The following is a 9,170-nucleotide window of genomic DNA, read 5'->3' on the forward strand; positions in this document are numbered from 1 at the left end:
TGAAATGAAAATGAAATTAAAATCGCTTATTGTCACAAGTAGGCTTCAATGAAGTTACTGTGAAAACTGCCCAAAAGACCGAGCAAGTGCCGTTCGCAGGCTGAAAATCCTTGCTCCACGGGATCCAAAACTCGTGAGGCATTGGCTAAGGGTCCTAAACGGTCATGCCTTTCCTGTAGTAGTACTGCTTATAGGGTTTGGTCGGTGGTCGCTACTTCTATGGCGTAGGGAGAATGTGGGTCTGGTACCTGCAAAATGGGGGCTGTGCCTAGGGCGCGTTTTAATTCATCGATGGCGTCCGTGTGCTGAGGAAGCCATTCCCATGGGGCTTTCTTTTTAAGGAGGCCTGAAAGTGGGGCTGCTTTTGTGGCTGAACCATCTATACGGTTCCTATAATACCCAACTAATCCTAAGAATGATCGGAGTTCAGTGACATTGTGAGGCAGGGGCAATTTAACTATTGATTCAATCCATTTCTGTTCGATCTCTCTTTTCCTGTAAGTGATTGTTATGGGCCAAGGTTTAGAGAACCCCAAAGTGTATCATGGAGTTCACCTGACCCACAACTTTTAGTAGATGGGCAGCACACGGCCCACTCTACAGGTGTGGTACAGCAGAAATGGAAAAGTATTTTGTTAAAACAAAACAATGTTTATTCTGTGAACTCAAGTTAACCTTTTTAAAACATACAGTGAACATCTTAGCAACCATCAATTCGAATACAAACCCCAAAGACTACAACACTAAGTACTCCTTTAAGCTTTCCTTTTAACATCCATATGACTTAAAAACAAAACCTTTAACAGAAGTACATCAGGTTAAAGTCACTACTGAAAACATTTATAATTCTGAATTCACCAAATGATCAAGAGATAGTCTTTTGATGTCAGAGAGAGCAGCAGTACACCTGCTTGGTCTGGCTTCAGCTCCAACACTGAAAACAAAACTAAAACACACCCTTCAGCCTGCTCAAAAATGAAAGTAAAAAGCTGACAGACAGCCCAGCTCAACCCACTCGCTGACATCGCTGCAATAGTAGACACCCATTTCTTCAAGGCACTCTCACTACAGATATTTATATACACCCCCATTTATAAACACCCATTCCTTAATGGTACTCTCACATGATGGTGTAGCTCTGCTATTTAAGGATGGCCTCCGGGCAATAGTAAGGGATGACATCGGTGTTATGGAGGACAAGGTTGAATCGATTTGGGTGGAAATCAGGAATAGTAAGGCGAAAAAGTCACTGATAGGAGTAGTCTATAGGCCACCAAATAGTAACATTATGGTGGGACAGGCAATAAACAAAGAAATAACGGATGCATGTAGAAATGGTACAGCAGTTATCATGGGGGATTTTAATCTACATGTCGATTGGTTTAACAAGGTCGGTCAAGGCAGCCTTGAGGAGTTTATAGAATGTATCCGCGATAATTTCCCAGAACAGTATGTAATGGGACCTACGAGAGAACAAGCGGTCCTAGATCTGGTCCTGTGTAATGAGACAGGATTGATTAATGATCTCATAGTTAGGGATCCTCTCGGAAGGAGCGATCACAATATGGTGGAATTTAAAATACAGATGGAGGGTGAGAAGGTAAAATCAAGCACTAGTGTTTTGTGCTTAAACAAAGGAGATTACAATGGGATGAGAGAAGAACTAGCTAAGGTAGACTGGGAGCAAAGACTTTATGGTGAAACAGTTGAGGAACAGTGGAGAACCTTCCAAGTGATTTTTCACAGTGCCCAGCAAAGGTTTATACCAACAAAAAGGAAGGACGGTAAAAAGAGGGAAAATCGACCGTGGATATCTAAGGAAATAAGGGAGAGTATCAAATTGAAGGAAAAAACATACAAAGTAGCAAAGATCAGTGGGAGACTAGAGGACTGGGAAATCTTTAGGGGGCAACAGAAAGCTACTAAAAAAAGCTATAAAGAAGAGTAAGATAGATTATGAGAGTAAACTTGCTCAGAATATAAAAACAGATAGTAAAAGTTTCTACAAATACATGAAACAAAAAAGAGTGGCTAAGGTAAATATTGGTCCTTTAGAGGATGAGAAGGGAGATTTAATAATGGGAGATGAGAAAATGGCTGAGGAACTGAACAGGTTTTTTGGGTCGGTCTTCACAGTGGAAGACACAAATAACATGCCAGTGACTGATGGAAATGAGGCTATGACAGGTGAGGACCTTGAGATGATTGTTATCACTAAAGAGGTAGTGATGGGCAAACTAATGGGGCTAAAGGTAGACAAGTCTCCTGGCCCTGATGGAATGCATCCCAGAGTGCTAAAAGAGATGGCTAGGGAAATTGCAAATGCACTAGTGATAATTGACCAAAATTCACTAGACTCTGGGTTGGTCCTGGCGGATTAAAAATTAGCAAACGTGACACCACTGTTTAAAAAAGGAGGTAGGCAGAAAGCGGGTAATTATAGGCCAGTTTGCTTAACTTTGGTAGTAGGGAAGATGCTGGAATCTATCATCAAGGAAGAAATAGCGAGGCATCTGGATGGAAATTGTCCCATTGGGCAGACGCAGCATGGGTTCATAAATGGCAGGTCGGCCTAACTAATTTAGTGGAATTTTTTTAGGACATTACCAATGCGGTACATAACGGGGAGCCAATGGATGTGGTATACCTGGATTTCCAGAAAGCTTTTGACAAGGTGCCACACAAAAGGTTGCTGCATAAGATAAAGATGCATGGCATTAAGGGTAATGTAGTAGCATGGATAGAGGATTGGTTAATTAATAGAAAGCAAAGAGTGGGGATTAATGGGTGTTTCTTTGGTTGGCAATCAGTAGCTAGTGATGTCCCTCAGGGATCAGTGTTGGGCCCACAATTGTTCACAATTTACATGGATGATTTGGAGTTGGGGACCAAGTGCAATGTGTCCAAGTTTGAAGACGACACTAAGATGAGTGGTAAAGCAAAAAGTGCAGATACCGGAAGTCTGCAGAGGAATTTGGATAGGTTAAGTAAATGGGCTAGGGTCTGGCAGATGGAATACAATGTTGACAAATGTGAGGGTATCCATTTTGGTAGGAATAACAGCAAAAGGGATTATTATTTAAATGATAAAATATTAAAACATGCTGCTGTGTAGAGAGACGTGGGTGTGCTAGTGCATGAGTCACAAAAAGTTGTTTTACATGTGCAACAGGTGATTAAGAAGGCAAATGGAGTTTTGTCCTTCATTGCTAGAAGGGATGGAGTTTAAGACTAGGGAGGTTATGCTGCAATTGTATAAGGTGTTAGTGAGGCCACACCTGGAGTATTGTGTTCAGTTTTGGTCTCCTTACCTGAGAAAGGACGTACTGGCACTGGAGGGTGTGCAGAGGAGATTCACTAGGTTAATCCCAGAGTTGAGGGGATTTGATTACGAGAACAGGTTGAGTAGACTGGGACTGTACTCGTTGGAATTTAGAAGCATGCGGGGGAATCTTATAGAAACATATAAAATTATGAAGTGAATAGATAGGATTGATGTGGGCATGTTGTTTCCACTGGCGGGTGAAAGCAGAACTAGGGGGCATAGCCTCAAAATAAGGGGAAGTAGATTGAGGACTGAGCTTAGGAGGAACTTCTTCACCCAAAGGGTTGTGAATCGATGGAATTCCTTGCCCAGTGAAGCAGTTGAGGCTCCTTCATGAAATTTTTAAAGATAAAGATAGATAGTTTTTTGAAGAATAAAGGGATTAAGGGTTATGGTGTTCAGGCCGGAAAGTGGAGCTGAGGCCACGAAAGATCAGCCATGATCTCATTGAATGGCGGAACAGGCTCGAGGGGCCAGATGGCCTACTCCTGCTCCTAGTTCTTATGTTCTTATGACACCTCCCCCCAAGAAAAATAAATAAACCATCAACTTCAAGATGGTTTCATTTTTCATCTTTTCACTATCCTTTAAGAAATGCACACAGTAAATATACTTTTTTGTTTAAAAAAAAACAACACATGCAAACAGGAATAATAATATAGTCCATTTTTTTTTGTTCTTCTTCCTCCAACTGAAATCCTTCTCGATTGACAGTCCTTCTGAACAAGAAGGTCCTTGCATGATCCGTCCATTTCTCTTCACCTCTGCATTTCACTTTAAAGTCAGATATTTTAGTTCAATCTGATCACAGAGTCCCTTTTAATTCTTCAACACAGGAGCATTGGTTATCACAGCTTTCAGGCAGTCAAATGCCTGTTGAAAGTCCGCTGTCCACTGAAATTTTTGATGTTTCTTCAGCAAGTCCATCAGTGGAGCAATCACGCTATAAAACATTTGCACAATCAAATCCACTCATGTCAAGAAACCGCATTATTTCCCTTCGTCTTGAGGGTATCAGAAACTCCTCAATAACTTTTGTTTTCACATCTGTAGCCATCTGGGATGCCCACGTCCCAATTACAAAATGGACACTTGCAAAGAATGCAGGGAAAATTGGTCAATGCTAAGAAACAAGCATGTGCAAGCTCTGTCTGTTGATTAGAACCTTAAACTCTCAGACAGGACAGAAACTACCAAACAATCTACATACTAATGAGCCATCTCCGGGGACAAAAGGGAAACATTTAGATACACAATGTTAGGACAGACTCCCCGGCGCCAGAAGAAGCTAAGACAAAGCAGACTGACAGTCACCAGGACACGCCCAGCGATCAGGGAACCACCCCTCTATAGGAGGAAAATTGATACAGATGATTGGGGAAGACCCAATTTGTTGAGGCCAAGTTCAAGGCCCGCCCAAAAGCGTGCGAAGCCCTTTTCAGTATAAAAGGTATCCCCCAAGGGAGAATCTTCCTCCTTTGGCTTTGGCTCCCACCGAAGAGAGAGACCTGCCTTGCAGCTGCACCAGACCAAGTAAGTCCCAAGTCAGCGCACGCTATGAGATAGACACTCCTAGTTGCTACCCTGTAAACAACCCAACCCAGCAGCCTCAGAACCGAGCAACGGCCATTGTTCCTCTGACTGAGTGGGCACCTGAAGCTAAGTATAGGCTTTAGTAATAGTGGCAGTTTAGTTTGTAAAGTTTATGCATGAGTAGATTTGACTGTGTGTAAATAAATGAGCATTGCTTTTGAACTTACTAACTGGTGTACCGAGTCATTGATCAGTATTCGGTTCTGAACCTTGTGGCGGTGTCGAAAGATACCTGGCGACGCTTGAGCAAACGTGATTAAACAGAGTCAAATTAAGAGCCAACCAAAAGTTAGCAACATTTACTTTACATCTTAAACTGTACAATATAGCAGCACACAAATTTCTCTGGCCTGGCAGTCAGACACAGAGGTTTACATCTCTTTATTCCATAGAATACATTAAACAAATGGATGCTCTTTAATCCGTCCCAATGGGTTCGGGGGTCTGGTGAAATCCGAAAATGGGGGACCTAAACTTGTATACCGGGGTGCGAGAGCAATATGATCTCTTTCGCCATTTCCTAACTCTAAACGTTTGCACGACACTGCAAAGTATCGCCAGCACTAAGAGTGCTTTAACTACATATGAGGGTGAGCACCAGGTGATAAACGTATCACACCAGGTCGGGGTATTGCTAGCTGCCGCTCGGCTAGTTATCTCGGGGTTCCATGTATTGCAGGAGTGAGAATCATTTACGGTTTGTGTGGTAGGGGTCAGGGGGGTAGCATCCGCGCACAACTGAAGGGATCCTGCTAAGATCCATGCGAACACGAAGGCTGTCTTCATCTTTGTCAGACTTCTTCTTTGTCTTCCTCTGGGGTTCCTGAGTTTCTGGAGTTCTGTGAACACAAGCATAATTTCTGTTATCTTGCTTAAGATCTCATATGTCTGTCTGTCCTTTATTGCCAATTTGCCTTTATAATTGGTCACCATCTGTGACTCCCTCATTTTTTTTTTAAACCGAATATTGGGACAAGACATCTAAGAAAAATACTGCTATACTGCGAGCCGTCTCACAGCCTGTGTGATTTACCATCCCAGTGTTTGAGGATGTAAATAGCATAGGGGAGCAACCTAAGGATTGCCAAAACCAAAAAAAAGAATTTTGAACGTAACGAGCCAAAATGGGGTTCGTACGGGTAAGAAATGGGTGGAATCCCCGGGTCGGTCGGTGATCAATGCCTTATGTGCTGTACCCGAGCGTAGCTGACCAGAGGGGGGTCCTCAGGCAGGGCGGGGACCAATGCCGTGACTCCACTGCCTGAGCAACCAGCAAGAACGGGTAAGAATGTGGTCATCGTGGGGGGCTGCCTCTCGAATTAGGAGAGCAACTATGAGTCGTGTTCTGTCGACAAACTAGTTCCTCTGAACTATTGTCTGGGGACAAACTTGTACCTTTAACAAGTTTCTGGGGACAAACTAGTTCCTCTGAACTATTGTGTGGGGACAAACTTGTTCCATTAACAGCCGGGGGGCGTTAAAGGAGTGGTGACGTGGGGCCGTGAAAAACTTTTCGAGTTTACGAACAACACTTAACGATAATACTAACGAACAAACATTCAACAAACATGGTGCAGGTTCCATCAGAAAGGACACCGTATCTCTCCATCGGTTCCTTTTTTCTCCATCATCTGGACACCTCACTGCTCAATAGCGAACAGGGTCGCAAAGGGATTCGTTTGGTGGGAGTCAGACTCTAAGTCATCATCTTCTCCCGGCTGCCAAACTCTTGTCTGTAGTAACCGTGCTAAGGCTGCTTGGGGCGAATCGGGGTCCATCTCATCATTCCGGATGAGCCTGAACGAATTGGCACGGTGCCACAATCAAGTGTCGAGGTTGGAGCTACTATGCATCAATCCGTAATCGTCGGGTGGTATGTCTGGGTCAGGGGCTTTGATATAAGTGATCTCAAATGGGTCGGTAGAATCATGCTCAGATTCACTGGGAGTGGGGCCTGGTGCAGGGGTGTAGTCGTAACGTGGTGTGCTGTGGCTGTCGTCATCTTGATCGCTAGCACTGTCACTGTCGCTGCTGGTTGAGGGAAGGGAGAGGTGGAGTCGTGCCTTTGGGGGCGGAGTTGAAGTGTTTGAGGTCGGGCTGGAGTGGTTGGGGGAGGGTAGGAATACGTCATCTGTGGGCAGGGTGTGATCGTCTGCTGCTGCGAGCAGGATGTGGTGTGTGTGGTTAATCTGCGAGCCATAAGCCTTGAGCTGGTTTATATGAAACCACGCAGACTTACCATTGGGATAGGTTATTTTGTATACTGAGGGGCTGACTTTGTCCGAAATGGAGTACGGTCCAGAAAATTTGGGTGAAAGGAATGATCTGGGGTTGAAAAGGGAATGCATAACTTGTTGCCCTACTGTAAACTCAGTGGCGGTACTGTTTCGTCGAAACAAGCCTTGCTCTGTTTCTTCCTGGTTCCGAGTCTCACTGCTGCTGTGGGTTGGGCTGCCTTTATGTTCTGTACCAGTTGTTTAACCGTAGTTTCATGCATGAGGGCTGTAACTGCGGGGCTGGCCAAATCCAGTCCTAATAAATACTCAGTGCCTTTCATGGGGCGTCCGGTCATGAGGGTGTGGGGGATGTATCCTGTGGATGTAGATACCTTGTTTCTTAAAAACATCAAAGCAAATAGAAGTACTGAATCCCAGGTGCTGTTATTCTGCTGTACCATTTTCCTGAGGGTGACTTTCAATGTCCTATTCATTCGTTCTGCAATACCACTTGACTGGGGGTGGTATGCGATATGGAACTTTTGTCTAATGCCGAAAATCGTGAGGACGTTTTTCATTACACGTCCGGTGAAATGGGAGCCTTGATCGGACTCTATACTGCGTGGGAGGCCCCATCTTGTAAAGATGTGTGTTAATATTTTAGCCGTTGTCTTGGCCGTATTAATTCTTGACAGAAATGCTTCCAGCCATTTTGTGAAGCTGCCTATGACCACCAACACATACTTGCAACCATTTCTAGGGGTCCTATATAATCTATCTGGAGATTTGTCCAGGGTCCGTTAACAGGGCGGGTATGGCTAAGTTAAGCCTTTTTAACATACCTATCCGGATTGTTCTGGGCACAGATTAAGCAATTATCTACGTAGTGTGTGACATCGATTTTTAAATCAGGCCACCAACAAAGCGGTCTGAGGTGGGCTAGTGTGGGTTCAATTCCTTGGTGTCATGATTGTCATGGAACTGACAAATGACATGGTTCCTGTCCTGGCTGGGAACTATATAAAGGCCATCCTTTAAAATCACACCGTCGTGTGTGTGGTGATTGCGTTTTTAAACTTGTCATACAGGGCTGGGAAGGTTCCCTTTAAAACTTCCCTGAGTTTCTCATCCTCTTTCTGGGCCTTCGCTAAATCCTGAATGTTGGTCTGTGGGACCAGAACTGCGTGTACTGGGGTACTGAACCATGCCTGGAGCCTGCCTTCGCTGGGGCATCTGCTTTAACGTTACATGGGGGGGAAGAACGGTGATGACTGCGAACCTTAATTATTCCATCCTTTCCTATCCTAGGAACTCTGTCTCTAGGATATGGCGGAGTAATGGGGCTGAGGGTCGGAGTTTACCATCCGCGGAAACAAATCCTCTTGTTTCCCAGAGTGGTAGGAACTCTGTCAAACTATTACAGACATACAAGCTGTCCGAATAGATGTAAGCTGGGGTCGGGAATGAGTCTGGGTGGTCTACAATGTATGCAATCGCTGCCAGCTCTGCTGCCTGCGAGCCTATGTGTCCTGGCAACTTTAAGGAAATTTCATCTAGGGCGCGTCCCTGCGCGTCCTCTACATATATCCGCAACCGGTAATTCTCTCTCCATTTAACACTGGAGGAGCCATCAACATAAATCCTCAGGGGTGCGCACGTGTCTGTGGGCTGGGGTCTCTGGGGTGTACTACCTGTTTTCCTCGGGGGTGCCTTGTGAATAAATGGGCCTGTGTTCTGTTTCGTGGTGATGATCTCACATTCATGGGGGGTGCCTGCATACTACAAATTATCGGCAAGGAATGTGTGGGTTTTGGTTCTTTTTACTGTGATGTCCCGTCCCTGCAAAAGAAGGGTCCAACGGGCTGCGCGGATTTGGCTGACTGTGCCATCTTTAAGTCGGCCGTCTTACAATAGCTGTGTCGGTGTGTATTCTGTGAGGATGGTGATGGGGTTGAGTCCTGTAATGTAGGCGAAGTATTGCACTGCCCAAAAAACTGCGAGCAGGTGCCTTTCACAGGCAGAAAATCCTTGCTCTA

Source organism: Scyliorhinus torazame, chromosome 1, assembly GCF_047496885.1.
Source record: "Scyliorhinus torazame isolate Kashiwa2021f chromosome 1, sScyTor2.1, whole genome shotgun sequence".
Classification (NCBI taxonomy): domain Eukaryota; kingdom Metazoa; phylum Chordata; class Chondrichthyes; order Carcharhiniformes; family Scyliorhinidae; genus Scyliorhinus; species Scyliorhinus torazame.